Source organism: Narcine bancroftii, chromosome 1 (assembly GCF_036971445.1).
Source record: "Narcine bancroftii isolate sNarBan1 chromosome 1, sNarBan1.hap1, whole genome shotgun sequence".
Taxonomy (NCBI): Eukaryota; Metazoa; Chordata; class Chondrichthyes; order Torpediniformes; family Narcinidae; genus Narcine; species Narcine bancroftii.
Genome location: NC_091469.1, coordinates 167,524,325 through 167,550,282, shown reverse-complemented (window position 1 = coordinate 167,550,282; position 25,958 = coordinate 167,524,325). Strand labels below are relative to the sequence as shown.

General features: G+C 43.0%; 2 pseudogenes; one reads left to right on the top strand and one right to left on the bottom strand.

Moving 5' to 3' along the window:
* The window catches only part of LOC138736099 (zinc finger protein 585A-like), a 120,435-nt pseudogene that overhangs the window by 58,782 nt on the left and 35,695 nt on the right, over positions 1-25,958 (top strand).
* Positions 18,792-25,300, bottom strand: LOC138754046 (zinc finger protein 229-like; annotated as a pseudogene).

Genomic DNA, 25,958 nt, shown 5'->3' with positions numbered 1-25,958 from the left:
ATATAGGTGAGGGAAATTTGTTGAGAAAGTCTTAGAAAATTTTCCAGAGAATAGATCTTTAGAATTGCAATTGGAATTGGATAAAAGGAGAGAAATGGAATTTTGAGTTGCAGAAACAACAAAATGAGTTAGAGGAATCTGAAAAATGGAGAAAATTTGAGATGGAGGAAGCTGAAAGACAGAATGAGGTAATTGAAAAGGACAGACAGTTTCAATTCGAGAAGTTAAGGATGGAGATGGAGAGAGTTAAGAGGATTGAGGCTGTAACTCCTGGAGAGAGGTTTTTGGGTAGTAGAGGGGTAAATCTAGTGCCTCCTTTTGATGAGGGAGATATAGATCCATATTTTCAGCATTTTGAAAAGGTTTCTGAGAGTTCAAAATGGCCAAAAGAAAAATGGCCTCTTATGCTCCAAAATGTATTGAAGGGAAAAGCACAAATTGCATCCTCTAGGTTGACTACAGAGCAAGTGGTAAATTATGATACTGGTAAACAAACAGTATTGAAAGCCTATGAGTTGGTTCCAGAATCATATAGACAAAAATTTAGGAGTTTGGTGAAAACATGAAATCAATCTTATGTGGAGTTTGCTCTGGAAAAAAAACTCTATGTTTTGACTGTTGGTGCAGCTCAAAAGGAATAAATAGTGATTTTGACAGACTGGGAGAATTGATGTTAATTGAGGAAATTAAAAGGTGTGTCCCAAAGGAGATTAAATTATACCTGGATGAGAGAAATGTGGGGATGTGGCGAAAAATGGGATTAGCGGATGAATTTGCTCTAATTCACAAAAATTCATTTCAGAATAGTAATTATTTTCAGAGAGTTAACGTGGAGCAGGATAGTCGGCCTGAAATTAGGTCTGGGGAGAATGTTAAGAGAAAAGATGAAGGTAAGGTGGGAAAGGACAGAACCTCTGCATTTGTATGTCATATTTGTAAGAAACCTGGTCAAGTGATTGCGAATTGTCTAGTCTTGAAAAAGAAAAGAGAAAAACAGGTTTTACCAGAAGTATGTATTCAAACAGTGGAATTTAAGGAGAGCAGATGTTCCAAACCTGGTAAGGAGGTCATGGATGTTTTCAAGCCTTTTGTGTCAGAGGGCTTTAACTCTGGATCAAAGGACTGATACAGGGGAGACAACTTTGATTAAAGGTGTTGGAGGTGAGGTAGAGTCAATATTTAAAAAGGGTTCAAGGAGGAAGCCTGGCAACTATCGGCCTGTAAGTTTGACGTCTGTGGTAGGTAAATTAATGGAGAAAATTCTTAGAGATAGTACTTATAAACATCTGGATAGACAGGGTCTGATCAGGAGCACTCAACATGGATTTGTGGGAGGAAGGTCATGTTTGACCAATCTGATTGAATTTTTTGAAGAGGTGACTAGGAATGTGGATGAGGGTAGCGCAGTGGATGTTGTCTATATGGACTTCAGTAAGGCCTTCCATAAGGTACCACATGGAAGGTTAATTAGGAAGGTGCAGTCTTTAGGTATAAATTTTGAGATAGTCAAATGGATTGTACATTGGCTGAAAGGGAGAGGCCAGAGAGTGGTAGTGGATAATTGTCTGTCAGGTTGGAGGCCGGTGACCAGTGGTGTGCCTCAAGGATCTGTATTGGGCCCATTGTTGTTCGTTATATACATTAATGATCTAGATGATGGGGTGGTGAATTGGATTAGTAAATATGAGACGATACTAAGATAGGTGGAATAGTGGATAATGAAGAAGGTTTTCAAGGATTGCAGAGGGATTTGGGCTGCTTAGAAAAGTGGGCTGAAAAATGGCAGATGGAATTTAATGCTGATAAGTGTGAGGTGCTTCATTTTGGTAAGAAGAATCAGAATAGGACATACGTGGTAAATGGGAGAGCATTGAGGAATACAGAAGAGCAGAAAGATTTAGGAGTAACGGTACATCGTTCCCTGAAGGTAGAAACTCACATGAATAGGGTGGTGAAGAAGGCTTTTAGTATGCTGGCCTTTATCAATCATTGCATGGAATATAGGAGTTGGGAGGTGATGTTGAGATTGTATCAGATGTTGGTGCGGCCTAATTTGGAGTTCTTTGTGCAGTTCTGGTCGCCTAATTATAGGAAGGATATAAAACAGAGTGGAGAGAGTGCAGAGAAGGTTTACCAGAATGTTACCTGGGTTTAAGCATCTAGAGTATAGGGAGAGATTGGACAGATTAGGTCTTTATTCTTTGGAGCGTAGAAGGTTGAGAGAGGATTTGATAGAAGTATTTAAGATTATGAAAGGGATAGACAGAGTGGATGTGGATAGACTATTTCCGTTAAGAGGAGGAAAGATTAAAACAAGAGGACATGAGTTAAGAATTAAGGGGCAGAGGTTTAGAGGTAACATGAGGGGGAACTTCTTTACTCAGAGAGTCGTAGTCGTGTGGAATGAGCTTCCGGGAGAAATAGTGGCGGCGGAGTCAATTTTATTATTTAAGAAAAGGTTGGACAGGTATATGGATGAGAAGAAGATGGAGGGTTATGGGCATTGTGCAGGGAGGTGGGACTAGAAAGGGGTGTTTGGTTCGGTGCGGACTAGAAGGGCCTAATGGCCTGTTTCCATGCTGTAATTGTTATGTTATGTTATGTTACAATATTGTGCAAAATTCAGAGTTGGTTAAAGGACCTGTTGTAGTGGGAGTAATTTCAAAGTTACCCATGCAGGGTGTCTTTTTTCTTTGGGAATGATTTGGCAGAGGATAAAGTTGGGTCAGTTTTGAGATTAACAAATTGGCCTGGTAAGGATGAGGTTAAAGACGATTGAAAGATGTATCCTGCATGTGCTGTAACGGGTTCTGTGACTAAGATAATGGTGGCAGCTGAAGAAGATCCAGTTGATAGAGACTTGCCCAGTGCTTCTGAAGTACTTTTGAAAGAGCAGGGTAATTGTGAGAGTGAGGATTTCTCTTTGTCAAGGAAAGAGTTCATTCAGCCACAGAAACTAGATACAGATAATAGATACAGATCTTGTTGTTTTAAGGGACAAAGCAGTAACTGAACATGAGATGAAAGAAATGGCTTGTGGTTATTACTTGAAGGATGAATTGTTGATGACAAAATGAAGACCTCTTTATATTCCTGCTGATGAAGAGTGGGGGGGGGGGGGTGATTCATCAGGTGGTTGTTTCTAGAAATTACTGGAAGGAAATATTAAATCTAGCCCACACTACACCTTTAGGTGGTCATCTTGGTGTAAAGAAAACCATGAATAAGATTTTGAGTCAATTATTCTGGCCTAGTTTGAGGAAGCATGTTGTAAATTGGTGCAGGACATGTCATTTTTGTCAGGTTGTGGGGAAAACTAACCAGGGTCTTCCAGTGGCTCAATTACAACCTATTCCTGTTGTTGGGGAACCTTTCACTAGGGTTATTGTTGATTGTGTAGGTCCCTTGCCGAAAACTAAGTCTCGTAAACAGTACTCACTAACAATTATGTGTACAGCGTCGATATTTCCAGAGACTACACCACTGAGAAATATTAAAGCCAAAACGGTGGTAAAGGCTCTGGAAAAATTTTTCACAGTTTTTAGATTACCTAAAGAGATCCAGAGTGATCAAGGATCTAACTTTATGTCTGGGTTGTTTCAGCAGTTGGTTTATGAGTTAGGAATAAAACAGATCACTTCATCTGTGTTCCATCCAGAAACTCAGGGAGCTTTGGAAAGATTTTATTCTACTCTTAAAAATATGATGAGGATTTATTGTCTGGAGAATGGAAGAGATTGGGATGAAGGTATTCATTTATTGTTATTTGCAGCAAGGGAGGGTGTGCAGGAGTCATTGGGTTTCAGCCCTTTTGAAATTGTGTTTGGACATCAGGTTAGAGGACCTTTAATATTGATAAAAGAACAGTGGGTTAATGAGGATGTGCAGTTGGACATGCTGGATTTTGTTTCTAAATTTAAAGATAGCCTACAAAAAGTGTGGAATTTGGCTCAAGAGAATTTAGAAATGGCTCAGGGTAAAATGAAGTGTTTATTTGAAAGGAAAGTTCAAGTGAGAAATTTTAAGTAAGGAGGTAAACTTTTTATTTTGTTTCCAACAATCCTTTGAGAGCTAGATTTTCTGGACTGTACGTAGTTAAATCAAAACTGAATAATGTTAATGATGTTGTTAACACTCCAGATAGAAGGAATAAAACTCAGGTTTGTCACACAAATACGTTGAAACCTTATTATGAGAATAAAGGTAGTGGAGAATAATCTGTATCTTAGGTGATAGTTGTTGACAGGGTTGATGAAGTTATGGATCATAAGATTTTGGAAACAGAATCTTATGAGGTAACCTTAAAGAAACCATGGTTCCTGTGCGCCTGTCTAACTCAGAAATTTTGGAAAATATGGAGGAAATGTTAGGTCATTTAAGTTACAAGAGCCGATGCAGTTGAAAGAATTACTTTTTTTGGAAAATTTTATTTAAGAATTTTACAAAACCAAAAGAAAACGAAGTATAATCTAAAACTACCCTCTACTGCCCCCTTCCATCCCCTCCCCCTATCCCATCCCCTTTGGAGCTTAAAAAAACCCACAATAATATCAGGTAATAACAGGTTGTTGTTTGGTGTGCCATCTTTTTACATCTTTCATCCAGACCCATACATTCCAAATACAAACTCCACATTTAAACAAAAAAAGAATAATTATTCTGCAAATTATACGTTATCTTTTCCAAATAAATACATGATTGAATTTTGTTATGCCATCTTTGTATATTCAGTTCAACATCATTTTTCCAAGTAACAGATACAAATTTTCTAGCTACAGCCAACCCTAGACGTATAAATGCAATTTGAGATTTCTCCAATCGCAAACCTCTCGTAATTGTATTCATATATCCCAATAGATATACCCATGGGTGAACATATAACTGTTTACAGCATGAAAACAGGCCATGTCGGCCCAATGAGTCCGCGCCGGTTTACTTGAACAATTCCAATAGCTCTCCCCTCCTGCTCTCCGCCCATAACCCTCTAACCCCCTCATATCCATGTACACTTCGAACCTTCTCTTAAATGACAGAAAGGACCTTACCGCAATTATCTCCTCTGGAAGATCATTCCATTCGGTCACCACTCTCTAAATGAAGAAGCATCCTCTAACATTTCTCCTAAAGTTTTGCCCCCTTACCCTTAACTTATGCCCTCTTGTTCCAATGTTCCCTGCCCTGAGGAGAAAGAGTCTACTTACATCTAGTCTATCTATTCCCTTCATAATTTTAAATACCTCTATCAAATCCCCTCTCAACTGTCTACGTTCCAATGAATGAAGTCCCAGTCTCCTTTTTTTGACTGTTAAACCTGTACTCCCTTTTTAAAAAAAAAACTTTATTTAGTATTTTTTCAATAAAAATAAACAGACTTTTACAGAATATATATAATAATCTAATAATAATAAAACAGTAAAACAAACCCATCCCCTACCCCTCCCACAACAGATCCCTAAAGGGAAGCATTAAAAATAAACAAAAACATTCAGTAATTTACAATATTACTAAATTCATATTCTTCATATATGGTGTCCACATCTTAACATCATTATGTAAATTATATGTTCTCCATATAGATACACAACTTCAACTCATTCTGCCATCAAACTACATTTAACTCTGCTTCATCTTTCCAAGACATGGCAATACATTTACAAGCAACTGTCAATGTTAGACGAATAAACGCTGTCTGAAACTTATCCAACCCCAAGTCCACTAACGGAGTAAAATATCCTCACAAAAAAATGTTTGGATCTAAAGGAAATTGAATTTTAAACAAATGTTGAAGAAAAATCCTAATTTTAAACCAGAAAGGATGAACTTTATCACAAAACCAAACAGAAGGTAGAAATGTTCCAACACATAATCCACACCTAAAACACAGATATGAATTACTAAATCCATAGTTTTTCAATTTTTTATGGGTTAAATATAACTGATGCAAAAAATTATAATTAATCATACTATATCTTACATTAATTAATTAGTCAACCCATCATCACACATTTCCCCAATCCACCCGACTCATCTCACAACTTAAATCATCCTCCCATTTAATCCGAGATGTATCTACATTTTTTAACCATTGCACCTTGTAATAATGCATACATCTCTGATATAAAACCCTTATCTGAAAAATATGAAACCATAAATTCAAATTTAGTTAACTTAGAAATTTTAATTTCTCTTCCAAAGTTCTTTCACTAATGCCCTAATTTGGTAATAAACAAACAGAATTCTCTAAATTCCCAAATTTCTCTTTAAGCTGATTAAATGATAAAAAATTTACCTTCAAAACAATTCTGCAAACTTTTTATTCCTTTAATCCACCAATCTTATAAAACTCTATTATTCAATGAAAAAGGAATCAATTTATTTTGATATATCGGGGTTTGAACTGATAAACTACATTTTGATCCTTTTAATAAATTCCTTTTAGTCCAAGTTTCTAATAAATGTTTCAAAATTGGTACATTATATTTATGTTGTAAGACAGTATTCCATTTAAATACAAACTGATGGGGACAAGGTTCCAATACCGCAGCCAGAAGTCCCAGTCTCCTTAATATTTCTCTGTACTCTAGATGTTGTAATACAAGCAACATCCTTGTAAATCTTCTCTGCACCCTCTCCATCTTATCTATATCCTTCCTATAATTTGGAGACCAGAACTGAGCACAGTACTCCAAACCAGGCCTCACCAATGTCTTAAACAGCCGCAGCATCACTTCCCAGCTCCTATACTCTATACTATAATTTATGAAGGCCAGCGTACCATATGCCTTCTTAACCACCCTGTCTTCATGGGAATCCACCTTCAGTAAACTGCACCATAACCCCCAGTTCCCTCTGTTCCTCTGTGTACCTCAATGCCCTCCCCTAAACTGCATATAGATCTATTTTGAATAAATCTCACAAAAATTTCATTACTTTTTCCCAAAAGGGTTTAACCTTTACGTATTCACATACTGAATGTAAAAAAAGCACCAGTTTGCTCACCACACCGAAAACACAAGTCTGACAGACTAAATCCATATTTTTTTAAATTTTTCAGGAGTTAAATATAACTGATGCAAAAAATTATAATTAACCAGACTATATCGTACATTAATTAACTTCATAACACTGTCAAGACACATATCAGACCCCTCCTCTACAGATATAGGAATAGATAAGTCCTTCTCCCATTTACCTTTTGTTTTAAATACATCCACCTTCTACTTCTTTTCCTGTAATAACATATACTTTTCTGAGACAGATCATTTTTCCCCTTTATCAACAATTAATCTCTGGTTTTAGATGCCCAGCTGTACTGAAAGTGTTTTTATGGTCATTTTCAGGCTCAGTGTTTTGAGTATGAGAATGATGCCTTGACATTTGCTAATTCTCTACCAAATAACCGTGGCTGCCTGTCCCGCATCGGACTTGTCAGCCACCAACGAGCCTGCAGCTGACGTGGACTTTTTACCCCCTCCATAATTCTTCGTCTGCGAAGCCAAGCCAAAGAATCCACATAGTTCTGAGTTGCAGAAGGAGCTGAAATCGTGGGGATCTTCGTAGAAGAATGGGAATGGAAACGGAAGGAAGAAGTTGGAGGAGCAGAAACTGATTAAGATTGGAGATGATGATCTAGTTGCTGGTGCCACGGAGGCTGTGGGATGAATGTCTGAATCTGCAACAGTTTTTCTTTGTTACTGGACTATGGGGAGGGGGTGGGGGGATGTTGGACGGCTCTGAATCTTCTGAAGTCGTCTGCCACTAGAGGTTTTGACCACATCTAGTTAATGAAGGGGGGGGGGGGGGAACCACTTAAGTGATTTTTTTGGTTTGGGAAGTTTTGTTTTGCCTATTTTTTTTTTCATTTTATATATAGGGTTTTTTTATTTGATTTTTTCTATATATTATTGGTAGTTTTAGGGGTTTTTTTTAGGAGCTTATATCTTGTGTAAGGGTTTGTTGTGTTGGGTGCCATTTGGAAGGGAACAGTTTGAACTTTGCAACAGTGAAAGGGATTAATCATCCGATAACACGGAAATGTGTGCTGGATTACATCAAAAAGATGTTGCCTGGCTTACTACAGCATCTGGAGTACAGGGAGAAATTAAGGAGACTGGGACTTTATTCATTGGAATGTAGACAGTTGACAGGGGATTTGATAGAGGTATTTAAAATTATGAAGGGAATAGATAGACTAGACATGAGTAGACTCTTTCCCCTGAGGGCAGGGGAGATTGGAACAAGAGGGCATAAGTTAAGGGTAAGGGGGCAAAACTTTAGGAGAAATGTTTGAGGATGCTTCTCCATTCAGAGAGTGGTGGCAGAATGGAATGATCTTCCAGTCGAGATAGTTGCGGCAGGGTCCTTTCTGTCCTTTAAGAGAAGGTTGGATGTGTACATGGATAGGAGGGGGTTGGAGGGTTATGGGCGCAGAGCGGGAAGGGGGAACTAGTGGAGTTGTTCAAGCGAACCGGCGCAGAGTTGAAGGGCTGATATGACCTGTTTCCGCGCTGTGAACTATTATATGGTCATATATCGTAAATATTCAATTAATATTGAGTGGGGCTTTTGGCCTTAAGAAGTTGAGGGCATACATGTTTTGTGTGCTCTTTCTATTTCTATATTATTCCCCACTTTATCTTGTCCCAGTGTTCTTGGAATCCACTCTTGAACGAAGATTGTTGTGTCAGGACCTTCTATTCCTTCTTTGAGTCTTACAATTTTGACATTATTTCTTCTACTGTGGTTGTCTAGAGCATGTCATCCTAAAGTTTGACTTTTTCCTGATCCCAAGCTTTAAGGCTTTTATCAAAGTCTGTAACTTATCCATAACTTCATCATATTTCTCTTCTACAAGATTGAGTCTCTCACTTAGAGATTCCATTTCACCTTCTATTTTGTTATTACTTTTAAAATGTTATCCAGCTTTTTATTTGTATATTTTCCTTCTTATTCAAACCTTTCAATACATCATCTATATTATGTTTAGAATTAGTTTTCCATGCCTTTCACACTGACAGCCTCTGTTCCTGCCTCCATTGAAGGCAAATCTGTTGAGCTGGAGTCTGTCTCCCTCCTGTAATCACTCCTCTTCCCCAATGAGTCCAGACCTTACCAATTGAGCCACTGATTCTTGATTGACTGGAGAAGGCAGCGACATCACAGTACGGGGCCCAGGGGGAGGCCATTCCAGCTGGGAGGCAAGTTGAACTTCTTTTCCAGGTTTCTTGAAGTGTAGCAGGCCTTGTCCCTGTTCAGTTTCTTTCTTCTGCTGTGGTCCAGAGGCTGCCAGTTGAGTTCTATTTCTTTTAGAACCCATATTCAGGTAGGTTTAAATTTCCAGAAATTGATTATTTGTGTAGAAATAAGTTAATAAATCCTCTTTTTGAAACAATTCCGGGAAGGCTGAGGTTCCACGTCCTATCTCTCACCAAGTCATGTGACATCCCTTGATAAATTTAACTTGATAAAATGATAGTTTTAATTCAGGTCTTGTTCATTCTCTATTCCACAACAAAAATAAATCTGGATTTTGTGGAATAACAATCCCAGTAATCTGTTCTACAAACTTTCCTAAATCCATCCAAAAAGTTCTAACTTTGGAACATGACCAAGTCGAGTGCAGAAAGGTTCCTACTTCTTCACCATGTCGAAAACACTTACCTGATGAATCCCATTTCATTTATGCAATTTTTGTGGTAATTAATATAATTGATATAAATAATTATATTGAACTGAACTGTATTGAACATTTATAATATTTGTCACATCTTTTTTAATATTTAAGAATTTTAAAACCACATCAATAAAACTACAAAAATTAGACGAGGAACATGTAACCCCCTCTTCCCCTCAGAATATACTGAGAAGAAAAAAGGAAATAAGAAAAAGAAAGTGTAATGATTATGATATTTTGTGGAATTTGTAAGATTTAGAGAAGGTCACATACATTCACACATTTTTAAGGAGATCTTATTTGAAAGACTGAAGAATTCCCATTGCAGGATCTCTGGAAGATGTTAGGCACATTTCACCAGTAGGTGCTAATGCTGATAAAAGGCTTGACTATTGTCTTGCTGGAGTCAGGCTGACTACAAGTACCCTTTCTGCAAAGTGCTCACAGAAAGGTCACTCCTGGGTTTTGTTTATCTAACAACAACTTGAGCAGAAGGAAGAACTCCTGTTGTTTGCTGGAGAAGGTGGGGGTTGGGGGGGTTTTGCAAGTCACATGCTTTTCACTGGAGTTTCAGTTGGAGGAATAGAGAGGTCCCTTTCAGTCAGTGTGTGTGGGACACTGAACAGTGCAATCCAGGTAGAACTGATAAAAAGTTCCAAAGCAGTGGATGGCTGGAAGTGCTATCTGACTGAGGTTTCTCTTGGAATAAGTGGAACAGAGTGGAGCTCTGTGGTGACCTAGAGGAAGAGTTACCATCTGGAAAACCCTGATGGGGAAAGTTTCATCAGCGAAACCTTGAGGTGACTAATGGTGGTACCTCAGTTGTGGAAATCCTTGTTAGAAATAGAAGTACCTTTAAAGAAATTGCTCAAGACAAAAATTGAGAACAAAGAACATTTATTACAGCAACAATGCAAAGTTGGGTGCTTCCCCTTACCCTGGGAATACACACAGACACTGGGGCTCACCCAACTTTTATACAGTTGATTTCAGTGTAGGAATACCCTCCCCCTTACATTCTTCTGCCTCCTGCTGGAGAGGTTTAGCATTAGGCAATCCTGCCTGCCTACATGCAATTTCAGTATACTTGGAGGACCAGGGGGTATCCTGTCGGTGTCCCTTCATGTTATTGTCCTTATTCACACCTTCCTGATTCTCGGGGCTACAGTCTCTTGGTATGCAGAGTTGGCTCATCCTGTCTAGGGTTGGCTAATTTCATATGTATAAATCTGTGTAAGGTTAGCTAATTAGATATGTAGGACTTGGTACTTCTGTCCAGGGCTAGGAGACCCTTATCTGATCCAGACTACCTCAACTTCCTACATTCTATTGTTCCTTACCACTCCTTATCTTAGTCTTATGGTCTTGTCACAAAGACTAGAAGATTCTTATGTTAATCGTGCTGACTCTGCTTTCCTGCATCCTAATCCCCAAGTTCATCCTGTTTGTACTGGTTACAGCCATTAACTGATATGTGAATTTTAGTTTCCTTCATGTTCATAATTTTAGATCAGTTTTCCCATCTCTCACATCCTGGAACAGCAAATATTTCTCTCTGCAAACCCTACAAGAACCTTCCTGAGCAGTAAACATTTACCTTTCAAGAACCAAAGCCTGGTGAACTTTAAACATGCTAAATTATGTGCACAGTATGGTGATTGCCTGCAACCAGAGAACTTGGAAGAAGAAGTGAGATTGAACTGTGAACCAAATAACTTTTCTTGCATTTACACACACATTACATACATGTACACTTAGAATTAGAAGGGGGTTAATTTGGGTTAATATAGAGTATAGTTAAGTATACGTATAGAGACAAGTTAAAGTTTGATTTTATTTTCATTTTTAAAGTTGATTAAAAATAACTTGTTTTAAAAACCACTTGTCTTGGTGTATTATGAGCCCAAAGGACCCCAAAACCCAGCAGCAATAGACATTGACAAAGTCAAGTGGATTTCAAAACAAAAGTTATTTTTAATCAACTTCACACATGAAAATAGAATCAAACATTAACTATACTCTATACTTAACTAACCAGGGTCTTCTAGATGGTAACCTCTTTCTTCAAGCTACCACAGAGTTCCATTCCTTCCTCTATTTCAAGAGAAACATCAAACGGATAGCACTTCCAGCCATCTACTGCTCTGGAACTTGCTTTTTATCAGTTTCAAACAGTTTTCCCTGGATTGCACTTTTCAGTTTCTCGTCAGTGTCCCACACACTGACTGACTAACTGACTGAACTGTTAACTCAACTCTCTTTCTCTTCCAATTGAAACTCCAAAGAGAGCATGCGACTCATGTCTTGCAAAACTCCCACCTTCCTGAGCAAAACAACAGGAGTTCTTTCTTCTACTCCCATCTGTTGTAAGATAAATAAAATCCAGGAGTGACCTTTCTGTGAGCACTTTGCAGAAAGGGTACTGATAGACAGCATGACTCCAGCAAGAGAATGGACAAGCATTTTATGAGGTAATTTCAATTAATACCTACTTGTGAAAGGTGCTTACATTCTCCAGAGATTCTGCAATCTAAATTCTTCAGTCTTTCAAATAAGATCTGCTTTAAAATGTGTGTATGTATGTGACCTTCTCTAAATATTATAAATTCTCATTCTCCCCAAATATTAATACTGTTGCAGGTGAATGTCTATTGCTACTGGGTTTTGGGGTCCTTTGGGCTTGTAACTAAAGAAAGACTGGAGAATGTCAAGAAAACAAAATATACATCATAAAATCTCAATATTAATAATGGAGCCAGAGAGTCCATTAAATTTTCAAATCAACATATTCCAAATATGGGCACCATATTTTACAAAAAAACCTGATATTTATCACATAATTTATGTTATCCTTTCAAGTGGAATCCAGCTACAAAGTTCAGCATTGCCACCTCTCTAGTGTTATGAGCCCAAAGGACCCCAAACCCCAGCAGCAATAGATATTCACCACGACAAATGGTTATAACATAACATAACATAACAATTACAGCACGGAAACAGGCCATTAGGCGCTTCTAGTCCGCACCAAACCAAACACCCCTTTCTAGTCCCAACTCCCTGCACAATGCCCATAACCCTCCATCTTCTTCTCATCCATATACCTGTCCAACCTTTTCTTAAATAATACAATTGACTCCGTCGCCATTATTTCTCCCAGAACATCATTCCACACGGCTACCACTCTCTGAGTAAAGAAGTTCCCCCTCACGTAACCTCTAAACCTCTGACCCTTAATTCTTAACTCATGTCCTCTTGTTTTAATCTTTCCTCCTCTTAACGGAAATAGTCTATCCACATCCACTCTGTCTATCCCTTTCATAATCTTAAATACTTCTATCAAATCCCCTCTCAACCTTCTACGCTCCAAAGAATAAAGACCTAATCTGTCCAATCTCTCCCTATACTCTAGATGCTTAAACCCAGGTAACATTCTGGTAAACCTTCTCTGCACTCTCTCCACTCTGTTGATATCCTTCCTATAATTAGGCGACCAGAACTGCACACAGAACTCCAAATTAGGCCGCACCAACGTCTGATACATTTTCAACATCACCTCCCAACTCCTATATTCCATGCAATGATTGATAAAGGCCAGCATACTAAAAGCCTTCTTCACCACCCTCTTCACGTGAGTTTCTACCTTCAGGGAACGATGTACCGTTACTCCTAAATCTTTCTGCTCTTCTGTATTCCTCAATGCTCTCCCATTTACCACGTATGTCCTATTCTGATTCTTCTTACCAAAATGAAGCACCTCACACTTATCAGCATTAAATTCCATCTGCCATTTTTCAGCCCACTTTTCTAAGCAGCCCAAATCCCTCTGCAATCCTTGAAAACCTTCTTCATTATCCACTATTCCACCTATCTTAGTATCATCTGCATATTTACTAATCCAATTCACCACCCCATCATCTAGATCATTAATGTAAATAACGAACAACAATGGGCCCAATACAGATCCTTGAGGCAAACCACTGGTCACCGGCCTCCAACCTGACAGACAATTATCCACTACCACTCTCTGGCCTCTCCCTTTCAGCCAATGTTCAATCCATTTGACTATCTTAAAATTTATACCTAAAGACTGCACCTTCCTAACTAACCTTCCATGTGGTACCTTATCAAAGGCCTTACTGAAGTCCATATAGACAACATCCACTGCGCTACCCTCATCCACATTCCTAGTCACCTCTTCAAAAAATTCAATCAGATTGGTCAAACATGACCTTCCTCCCACGAATCCATGTTGAGTGCTCCTGATCAGACCCTATCTATCCAGATGTTTATAAGTACTATCTCTAAGAATTTTCTCCATTAATTTACCTACCACAGACATCAAACTTACAGGCCGATAGTTGCCAGGCTTCCTCCTTGAACCCTTTTTAAATAACGGAACCACATGCGCAATGTGCCAATCCTCCGGCACTATCCCCATATCTAATGACATTTGCAAAATTACCGCCAGAGCCTCTGCTATTTCCTCCTTCACTTCTCTCAATGTCCTGGGGAAGATCCCGTCTGGTCCCGGAGACTTATCCACCTTTATATTCTTCAAAAGCCTTAAAACTACACCTTTTGTAATCTCTATATTCCCCATATTTACCCAATTTGCTTTTTTTTATCTCACATCTCCCAATATCCTTCTCCTTAGTGAATACCGAAGAAAAGAAACTGTTCAATATCTCCCCCATTTCTCTAGGCTCCACACACAGTTTTCTGCTCTGATTTTCTAAGGGACCAATTTTGTCTCTAGCTTTCCTCTTACCATTAACATATTTGTAGAACTCTTTTGGATTAGTTTTCACCCTGCTTGCCATAGATTTCTCGTACCTTCTTTTAGCTTTCCTAATTCCTCTCTTAAGATTCCTCTTACATTCAATGTATCTTTCAAACATCTCCTTAACTCCATGCCTCTTATATCTAATGTACGCCTCCCTTTTTCTTCGAACCAAGTTTCCAATATTCCTTGAAAACCACGGCTCTCTCAAACCTTTTGCCCCTCCTTTTAACCCAACAGGAACATAAAGCTTTTGCACTCTCAAAATCTGATCTTTAAAAGACTTCCATCTCTCTACTACATCCTGCCCATAAAACAACTTGTCCCAATGCACACCCTGCAAGTCCTTTCGCATCTCCTCAAATCTAGCTTTTCCCCAATCAAAAACCTCAACAATTGGCCCTGACTTCTCTCTTTCCATAATGACATTGAAGCTGATGGCATTATGATCACTGGACCCGTAGTGCTCGCCAACACTAACCTCCATCACTTGACCCATCCCATTTGCCAACAGTAGATCTAACACTGCTCCTTCTCTGGTCGGCACCTCTACATATTGTTGTAAAGAACTATCTTGCACACATTTCACAAACTCTAACCCATCCAGTCCTTTCACAGAATGTGTTTCACATTCTATATGTGGAAAATTAAAATCTCCCATAATTACAACCCTGTGCTTATCACAAATACTATCTCCCTACAGATTTGCTCCTCTAGGTCTCGGTCCCCTCCGGGTGGTCTATAATACACCCCTACAAGTGTAACCTCTCCTTTCCTACTCCTCAGTTCCACCCAAATATCCTCCGTGGACGAGCCCTCTAATCTATCCTTCCTAGGCACCGCTGTAATATTTTCCATGACAAGCAATGCAACCCCACCTCCTCTTGCCCCTCCGACTCTATCACAGCTAAAACAACGAAACCCAGGGATATTCAGTTGCCAATCACATCCCTCCTGCAACCATGTCTCACTAATCGCTACCACATCATACTTCCAAGTATCAATCCACACCTTCAGCTCATCCACCTTTTTTACAATACTCCTGGCATTAAAATATATGAATTTCAGGGATTTTCCAATTTTTAATCCCTGTTTTCCCTCATCTTTAAGAACAACATTATTTACTTTTCCTGCTAATTGCCCTTCATCTTCTTCCAGAGCATTTCCCTTCTCTATCACCTGCCCATCCATATTCAAATACTTACTACAAACTTTCTTTGTTTGCATTCTAACCCTCTCCTTACTGCTCTGTACTATTTTGTTCCCTCCCCCCAGCCATTCTAGTTTAAAGGATCCTGAGTCGCCCTAGCAAATACCTCTGCCAGGATTCTGGTCCCCCTGGGATTTAAGTGTAACCCGTCCTTACTGTACAGGTCACATCTCCCCCAAAAAAGGTCCCAGTTATCCAGAAACTTAAAACCCTGCCCCTTACTCCACCCCTTCAGCCACGTGTTAATCCTCCACCTCATTCTATTTCTATTCACACTGTCACGTGGCACAGGGAGTAATCCAGAGATTGCCCCCTTTGCGGTCCTTCTTTTTAACTCCCTACCTAACTGCATGAACTCACTTTTTAGGACCTCTTCTCTATTCCTCCCTATGTCATTGGTACCTATATGTACCACGACCTCTGCCTCCTGTCCCTCCCACTTTAGGATATCCGGGACACGAGCAGCAACATCTCGGACCCTGGCACCAGGGAGGCAAACCACCATCCGGTTCTCCTTGCTGCGTCCACAGAATCCCCTATCTGTCCTCTTAACTATGGAGTCCCCTACCACTATTGCCCTCCTCTTCCTTTCCCTCCCTTTCTGAGCTACAGGGGCCGACCTCGTGCCGGAGGCACAGCCACTGTCACTCCCCCCAACCTTGATGTCCCCCTCAACAGTGCTCAAAGAGGCATACTTATTGCTGAGGGTTACATTCACAGGGCTCGTCTCTGGCACCTTACGTTCTTTTGTCCCTCTCCTAACAGTTACCCACCTTTCATCCTCCCGTGGCCCTGGCGTGACCACCTGGCTGTAACTCCTGTCTATGACTACCTCTGTTTCCCTAACCAGCCTGAGGTCATCGAGCTGCAGCTCTAGTTCCCTAACACGGTCCCTGACAACCTGCAGCTCGACACACCTAGTGCAGATATGGACATCCGGGAGTCTGGAAGACTCCAGGACCTCCCACATCCGGCACTCCTGACAACACACAGCCTTAACACTCATCCCTTACCCCAATGAAGTAGTAATGAAGACTATCTTAGCTTTCTCTCCGCCTGCTTTCGCCGAAGCCTGATAAGCCAAAGCCTGGAAGTCCCACTCCTTCACTGGGCCACTCACTCGCTGGGCCGCTCGCTGTCCCTCTTATTTATTGGCCTTTTACCAATTAACCCCTTCACACTCTCCTATACGCTCGCTTGACCAATGGCCGCCTCCGACGCCGACTCCTCCCCGCAGACCCTGGTAAGAGACTTTTTAAAAAGTTTTCTTACCTGCCCCGGACTCTTTTCTTTTCTGTCCTTCTCCTCTCTCCTTTTCTCTCCTCTCCTCTCCTCTCCCTACTGCTAGGCTCTGTCCCCAGTAAGAGTCTTTAAAAAGACCTTACCTTCCCGTCACACTCTCCTGTACGCTCGCTTGACCAACGGCCGCCTCCGACGCCGACTCCTCTCCGCAGACCCTGGTAAGAGACTTTTAAAAAAGTTTTCTTACCTGCCCCGGACTCTTTTCTTTTCTGTCCTTCTCCTCTCTCCTTTTCTCTCCTCTCCTCTCCTCTCCCTACTGCTAGACTCTGTCCCCAGTAAGAGTCTTTAAAAAGACCTTACCTTCCCGTCACACTCTCCTGTACGCTCGCTCGACCAATGGCCACCTCCGACGCCGACTCCTCCCCCCAGACCCTGGTAAGAGACTTTTAAAAAGGTTTTCTTAACTGCCCCGGACTCTTTTCTTTTCTGTCCTTCTCCTCTCTCCTTTTCTCTCCTCTCCTCTCCTCTCCCTACTGCTAGGCTCTGTCCCCAGTAAGAGTCTTTAAAAAGACCTTACCTTCCCGTCACACTCTCCTGTACGCTCGCTTGACCAACGGCCGCCTCCGACGCCGACTCCTCCCCGCAGACCCTGGTAAGAGACTTTTAAAAAAGTTTTCTTACCTGCCCCGGACTCTTTTCTTTTCTGTCCTTCTCCTCTCTCCTTTTCTCTCCTCTCCTCTCCTCTCCCTACTGCTAGGCTCTGTCCCCAGTAAGAGTCTTTAAAAAGACCTTACCTTCCCGTCACACTCTCCTGTACGCTCGCTCGACCAATGGCCACCTCCGACGCCGACTCCTCCCCCCAGACCCTGGTAAGAGACTTTTAAAAAGGTTTTCTTAACTGCCCCGGACTCTTCTTTTCTGTCCTTCTCCTCTCTCCTTTTCTCTCCTCTCCTCTCCTCTCCCTACTGCTAGGCTCTGTTCCCAGTAAGAGTCTTTAAAAAGACCTTACCTTCCCGTCACACTCTCCTGTACGCTCGCTCGACCAATGGCCACCTCCGACGCCGACTCCTCCCCGCAGACCGTGGTAAGAGACTTTTTAAAAAGTTTTCTTACCTGCCCCGGACTCTTTTCTTTTCTGTCCTTCTCCTCTCTCCTTTTCTCTCCTCTCCTCTCCTCTCCTCTCCCTACTGCTAGGCTCTGTCCCCAGTAAGAGTCTTTAAAAAGACCTTACCTTCCCGTCACACTCTCCTGTACACTCGCTCGACCAATGGCCGCCTCCGATGCCGACTCCTCCCCGCAGACCCTGGTAAGAGACTTTTAGAAAAGTTTTCTTACCTGCCCTGGACTCTTCTTTTCTGTCCTTCTCCTCTCTCCTTTTCTCTCCTCTCCTCTCCCTACTGCATTTTGTGCATCACTGCTGAGGTGACTGCCCGCCAAACTGTAAGGCGCCAAGATGCACGGTTTGAGGCGATATCAGCCCACTGGCGGTGGTCAATGTGGCAGGCACCAAGAGATTTCTTTAGGCAGTCCTTGTACCTTTTCTTTGGTGCACCTCTGTCACGGTGGCCAGTGGAGAGCTCGCCATATAACACGATTTTGGGAAGGCGATGGTTCTCCATTCTGGAGATGTGACCCACCCAGCACAGCTGGATCTTCAGCAGCGTGGACTCGATGTTGTCAACCTTTGCCATCTCGAGTACTTCGACGTTAGGGATGAAGTCGCTCCAATGAATGTTGAGGAAGGAGCGGAGACAACGCTGGTGGAAGTGTTCTAGCACCCTACCAAACTCCCTATTCATTTTTTAGGACTACTTCTCTCTTCCTCCCTACTGTTATGAGTCCAGAGGACTCCAAAATCCAGCAGCAATAATATGCACGACAAAGGGTTACTTAAACAAAAGTTGCTTTTAATTATCTTTGAACATGAAAATAGAATCAAACTTTAACTTATCTCTATTGACTCACTTAACCTAATGTAACCCCCTTCTATGTCTAAGTGCAGGTGTGTATAATGTGTGTGTAAGTTCAGAAAAGTTCTTGGTTCACAGTCCAATCTCAATGGCTACAGGCAATTCTTGTATTTAACATTAATAAAGTTCACCAGGATTTAGTGCTTAACAGGTAGATGGTTACCACTCAGGAGGGCTCTTGATTGTTTTCAGAGAGGGTTTTCTTGTTCCAGGACAGCCACCACTGATTCCTTTTTAATCAGGCACTCCAGTGTCTTACTGACGAAACGTGCCCCCTTCAGGGTTTTCCAGATGATAACCTCTTTCTTTCAGGTCAGCACAGAGTTCCTTTCTGTTTCTTCTATTCCAAAGGAAACACTGGACAGCCAGTCCTCTCCTTTGACCAGGCCGTCTTCCAAAGCTTGCCAGCTTGTTCCTCTGGAACTGATGTCTGTTTCTCTCTCCTCTCTCTCTCTTTCTTTCACTCCCTCCAACTCCCAAAGCAAAGCCTGTTATTTTCCTGCTCTCTGCCTGCAAAGATCACATAACCCTCCAGACAGTAAATGCTCTTTTCCAGACATAGCTGCCACTACATATTGTTTCATTTGTTGCCTTTTGCAAACACTCCGTCATGCGCCTCTGAGCACTCTTGCAAAAATTCTGTTTTAAAGGGTCTGTGTGCGACTTGCTCTAACAAACCTTCCCCAATTTATCTTCCACACATCTCTATATACTGTCACCACCTTCCCCCTTTAAAGGAATTTTAACTTTGAGTTAAAATTCAGTTATAACTAAACTGTCTTAAGAATCATTAAAGCGATATGCTACAATACAGGACCCCAATTTTGAGGTTTTTATACACTATCAATTTTAACATCTTGACAAACAATCTGCTATCACATTATTTATACCTCTCTTATGTTTGATAAACACTAATCCAAGGCTTCCAGGTTTTTTTTCTCTTTTGGATTAGTACAGGGAGTTTTACTATCAAGTAAATGTTTTCTCTGAGTACGGGGACACGAAGAAACAATTATTATGTACTGATTGTTGTAAATTGTAATCTTTTCAATCATTATCATTTTTCTCTCTGTGCATTGTCCATTGCAGTGGTTCTCAACCTATTTCTTTCCACTTATCCCACTAAGTATTCCCAATGCCTTGGTGACCTGTGATTGGTAAGGGATTGCTTAAGATGGTCTGTGGGTGGAAAGAAAAAGTTTGAAAACCAGTTTTAATTGCACCTCGTCATGTGCACGGTTTCATGGCGCTAAAGGAAATGGGTCAATGACAATTTTTCTCAAGCAAAATATTTCAGTAACAATTGGGTCTAGAGCAGTGGTTCTCAACCTTCCCTTCCCACTCACATCCCACCTTAAGCAATCCCATACTAATCACAGAGCAACAATGGCACAGGGATTACTTAAAGTGGGATGTGAGTGGAAAGAAAATGGGTTAGAACCACTGGTCTATTGCATGTTTTATATTAAAGTCAAAAAGTTTGAAACTAGAAATAAATAAAGTGATTGACAGTTGCCATGGGAATCCACAGAAGGTGGGTCCAGGAGGGCCTTCGAATTCGAGGAAGATTGGGTGTGAAGGCAGGGCTAAATATGATGACATAAAGACAGCTCATAGGGTGAGTTCTGTCAGTCAGATGGAATGTTTTCTGGACCTCGATGCTCTGCGGGTTATAACATTGGCATCGAACTCATTGAAATATTTTTCCCGATAAAAACAAAAATCTAATTTTATTCTGATAACTGATTTCTTCACTCTCCCTGAGACTCTCCCATCTTCCCAAAAGTGTGGTTCCCTGAGAAAACCCACAGCCTCTGAACGTTTATCATCACTCTCTTGCTGCTGTAATCTGGGCCTCTTCACAAAGCTCACAATGTTCATTCTCTTTAACTCCCTCTCAGGTTTCTTTTTCTCTGCTCCACATTATGAATTCTGCTCTTGAGTGGAAATTTGTCTCTCTACTTTCTTCCCAGCAAAATATTTCCTGCTTCTGCAATACTTTCCCTTATGGCCTGTTCCACCAGCCCATCCACATGGTCTACACCTGGGCAGGACTGGGATCAATGCCCCGGGGGGGGGGTATTGTTTGCCAGTGTTGTTGGGGTGGTGGGGGTGGGTTAAACGACTATGGCAGGGGAATGGCATCGCCTGCAAGATGACACAAGTAGAAATGACACAGAAGCACGAAGGAGAAAAGGGGAAAGACAGAAAAAAATCAATGCAATAGTTAAAAAAGGCCACATTGCAACTCGGGTGAGTGTGAGGGCACTTTATCTGAATGCCCAGAGTTCTGGAAACAAGGGCAATAAACCGTCGGCACAAATCAGTCCAAAGGGATGTGATTCAGTGGCCATGACACAAACGTGGTTGCAGGTTGGAGATGATTGGGAATGAAACACCCAGGGGTGTAAAGGAAGACAGAAAGATAGAAAGGAAGACATGGGGAGGTGGGGAAGCCCTTTTGATTCAGGATGAGATCAGGTGATAGTGACAGATGCAGTTTCTGAGGAGCAGAATGTTGAATCAATCTAGGTAGAGATGAGGAATAATATGGGGACAAAAATTACTGGGGAGAGTTATCCACAGGTCCCCAAATAACAGCATCACAGAGACACAGGCACTGGTCGAGGTGTTTCAAAGGGCAGGAGAAAATCTTGCCTTGAAGGTGCTTCAGAAGCTAAGAACGAGGCCAAAATCTTCCGGACGCAGCCATTTTTATTCACTGTCCATCAAGGTCCAGGGCAGACAGGGTCTGTCTGTACCAGTCAGCCCAGCAAATACAAAGGGGACCCAGGAGATCTGAAGCAGTTCAGTTAAAAAATCCGATGAACAAGTGCAGCAGGTCGACTGGGGATTATACAAAGACAAGGAGAGCTGGAGCTGGAAGAAAAATCGAATCAGTACAATAATCTGGACATGAATCGTCGACACCACCCACAATCTGGAGGGACAACACCTTATATTCCATCTCCACAGTCTCCAACCAGACGGCATGAACATTGATTCCCAATTTGCATTCACCCCTTTTCCGAGTCCCCTTTCCTCCAGCTCCCCTCCCCCTTCCCTGCCTTCTCCTGTCGGAGAGAAACCCTCCGCCCTTTCCCCGTCACTGCTCAGCTTCTTTCTCTTCCCCCCTCCCCCCTGTATCCACCTACAACCTCTGACCAGGGACCCTGTGCTGCTCCGTCTGTCCCTTGCTCCTTTTTCTTCTGGTGACTATGTATTTCTACATTCCTGATGAAGGGCTTGTCCAAATCATTGACTTCCTTTCAGTTCCCCTGGTTGCAAGGAATCCTGCTGTTTCACAGGCATTGCAGCTGATATTGCAATCCAGCACTATCCAACTGAGCAGAATCAGTATCACCTCCTCCAGTTTCTGTTATCCCTCTGTTACCTCTCCTCCAGCTCCCCACATCCTTATTTCCTTCTTCCGTCAGAGATTTTTCTTTGTCCTCTCCCCATCACTTCTCAGCTTCTCTCTCTTCTCCCCTCCCTCCAGTATCCACCAATTCTCTGCGCTTTCCCCCTTTTGGCTCACTTTTTTTTTATATTCAGGTGTTTTGGCATTGAGCCCTCCTGGGAAAGGGTCCAGACGCAAAACACCAACTGTTTACTTCCTATGGAAGCTGCGTGCCCTCTGACTTTCTACTGCACTGTGTCCTGTGTTAGGACCCAGCATCTGCCACCCTCGTCCCCTGAAAATCCAGACGTTGCAACATTGAGTCTCAAACTGGATCAGTTCCAAACATCAAAGAGAACTTGCACAGTGAAGTCTTGTCCAGCAGTGAACAATGCCGACGTCTCCTCGCTGGATGATCTTATCACTAAAGCGCAGCCACACAGGCACCAGGTGAGAGGTCACCACCACAGTCACCTCAGCAGTGATGCACAAAATGCTGAAACAACCTAGCAGGTCAGGCAGCATCCGTGGAAGGTGATAGACGGCAGGATCCCCACACTCAGAAGAGCAGGGTAAAGGGCAGAAGGCCAAATAATGGAGTGGGGAGAGTGAGACTGGGAGGAGCTCAGGCTACAGGGAAAATCCCCATCAACACAACAATTCTTCAATCTGTGGCCTCTGAAACACCGACCCTTCGGCCCACGTGTCTGTACTGAACAGGAGGCCCAAGTTACACTAAACTGCTGCCCGCACATGATCCACCTCCCTCCATATTCATGGGCCTGTCAAGAACTACCTACTTCTGGCAGTCCATTCCAGGCTCTCACCAGTCTCTGCGTAAAATATTTGCCCCGAATATCTCCCTTAAACTTTCTCCCTCTCCTCTCACCTTAAACCAGTGGTTCTCAACCTTTTCCCCTCACTCATGGCATAGGTGTTCTGTGGTTAGTAAGGGATTAGCTAAGGTGTTACATGAGTGGAAAAAGGTTGAGAACCACTGCCTTAGACACACATCCTTTAGTGTGTGACGTTCTTACCAAAGGGGAAAGTTACTGACTGTCCACAGTGAACACTCACTCCCCACACCCCCTCCCCCGGATAAACTCACTGGTGTCCACACAGACCGGAGAACTGGTGAACTCCTTCCTGCGAATGGTCTCTCCTGGCGTGAATTCTACAATGGGTTTGCAAAGAAGAGGAATTGGCAAATCCCTTCTCACACTTGCTGCAAGAAAACAGTCTCTCCTCGTTGTGAACGCACTGTTGTGCCTGCTGACCGGAGGAGGGACAGAGCCCCGACCTGCACAGAGAGCAGTGAAAGGTTACTCCTGGGTGTGAATTCTCTGGTGCCTCAGTAGGTTGGTGGATTTAACAAATCCCACACAGGGAGCAGGTGAATGGTTTCTCCCTAGTGTGAACCCACTGGTGTAACCGCAGGTTGGAGGACTGAGAGAACCTCTTCCCACACAGGGTGCAGGAGAATGGTCTCTCACCAGTGTGAACCCGCTGATGTGCCCACAGGTCCGAGGGCTGAGAGAACCCCTTCCCACACAGGGAGCAGGTAAATGGTTTCTCCCCAGTGTGAACTCTCTGGTGCCTCACCATGTCACAGGACTGCAAGAACCCCATCCCGCACAAGGAGCAGGTGAATGGCCTCTCCCCAGTATGAACCCGCTGATGTACCCAGAGGCTGGAGGGCTGAGAGAACCTCTTCCCACACAGGGAGCAGTTGAATGGTTTCTCCCCAGTGTGAATTCTCTGATGCCGCACCACCTCACAAGACTGTGTAAACCTCATCCCACACAAGGAGCAGGTGAACGGCCTCTCCCCAGTATGAACCCGCTGGTGAACCCGCAGGCCAGAGGGCCGAGAGAACGTCTTCCCACACATGGAGCAGCTGAATGGTTTTTCCCCAGTGTGAACCCGCCGGTGCACCCGCAGGTCAGAGGAACGAGAGAACCCTTTCCCACACATTCTCCCCGGTGTGTACTCGCTGGTGTACCCGCAGGACGGAAGGCCGAGAAAACGCCTTCCCACACTGGGAACATGAAAATGGTTTCTCCCCAGTGTGAACCCGCTTGTGCACCTGCAGGTCAGAGGAGCGAGAGAACCTCTTCCCGCACACTGAGCAGGTGAATGGTTTCTCTCCGGTGTCAACTCGCTGGTGAACCTGCAGGCTGGAAAGCTGAGAGAACCCTTTCCCGCACAGGGAACAGGTGAATGGCTTCTCCCCGGTGTGAATTCTATGGTGCCTCAGCAGGGTGGGTGAGTGAGTGAACCCCTTCCCGCACAGGGAGCAGGTGAACGGTTTCTCCCCAGTGTGAACCCGCTGGTGTGCCTGCAGGCCGGAGGACCGAGAGAATCCCTTCCCACATTGGGAGCAGGTGAATGGTTTCTCCCCAGTATGAACCCGCTGGTGTGCTTGCAGGCCAGAGGGCCGAGAGAACCCTTTCCCACACAGGGAGCAGTTGAACGGTTTCTCCCCAGTATGAACTCGCTGATGTGCCTGCAGGCCAGAGGGTCGAGAAAACCCCTTCCCACAAAGGGAGCAGGTGAAGGGTTTCTCCCCGGTGTGAACCCGCTGGTGCCTCAGCAGGTCGGATGATCGAGAAAACCCCTTCCCGCACACAGTACATTTAAAGCCTCTCTTCCCAGAGTGAGTGTTCTGGTGTTGCAGGAAGCTGGAGGACTGGGTGAACCTCTTCCCACACACGCGGCAGGTAAATGGACCCTCCCCAGGGGGAGCACTCCTGTGATCCTCCAGGTCCTTGGAAGTTTGAAAGTTCTTCCCACAGTCAGAGCAGGGGCTTGGGATCCCCGTAGTGGGGACACACTGGTGTGGCAGCAGTGCATCAGAGCTGGCGAATCCCTCCCCACACTCGGAACAGGGGAACGGTGGATCCCCCGGGTGAGTGCAGGGATGTGGTTCCAATACATCCACAGGAAGCCCCTCCTCACCACATGCTTCACTCTGGAGAGTTTTATCTGCCTTATCACTGGTCACCTGACCCTCCAGGTCGCCCCATCAGCTGAAGTCCAGTTCAAACACTCAGCGGGTGTAGGGATTCTCCGTTCTGTGATTCTCATCCACTGAGAAATCTGGCTGATACTACGGTTCCGAGGAATCCAGTTGGAGGGTCAGACCACAATGTGGCGTTGTCTGAAGCTTCCTGCAGGAAACGCACTGCTTTCTTAACCCTGTGAAGAGAAGATGGCGAGTGAGAAGGAGCCAGGCATTCTCTGGAGCCAGTGTTCCAGGACAACATACCCTGGAGGCATGGTTAGTAACACGACAAACTGTGGAGTGTCCTGAACTGGAGGAGGATCAGTATGGACAAGTGGACACGTGGTGGGTGAAATTTTGCAAAGAGGAACAGGTGTGATACATTTTGATGGGATGGAGGAGAGAAGACTAACTCTGGAGACCAAGGAACTGATTTTGAACCCAGCATTTGCTGTTACGTGGGGACTAGTTTTGCAAATCACATTTTAGTAAACACATGACGATCTGAGGAGAATGCAGAAATTAGTACACTTTTTTTTAAATTTGGCAGCTTTTGTTTTGGAGAACAATGACCACATTATTACCCAGAATCCTCATTAGTCCAGAAGCTGCTCTGTCTATCGCGACTAAGTAGCGTGCATGTAAACGCATCCCCACGTCAACTTTCCAATGTGACATT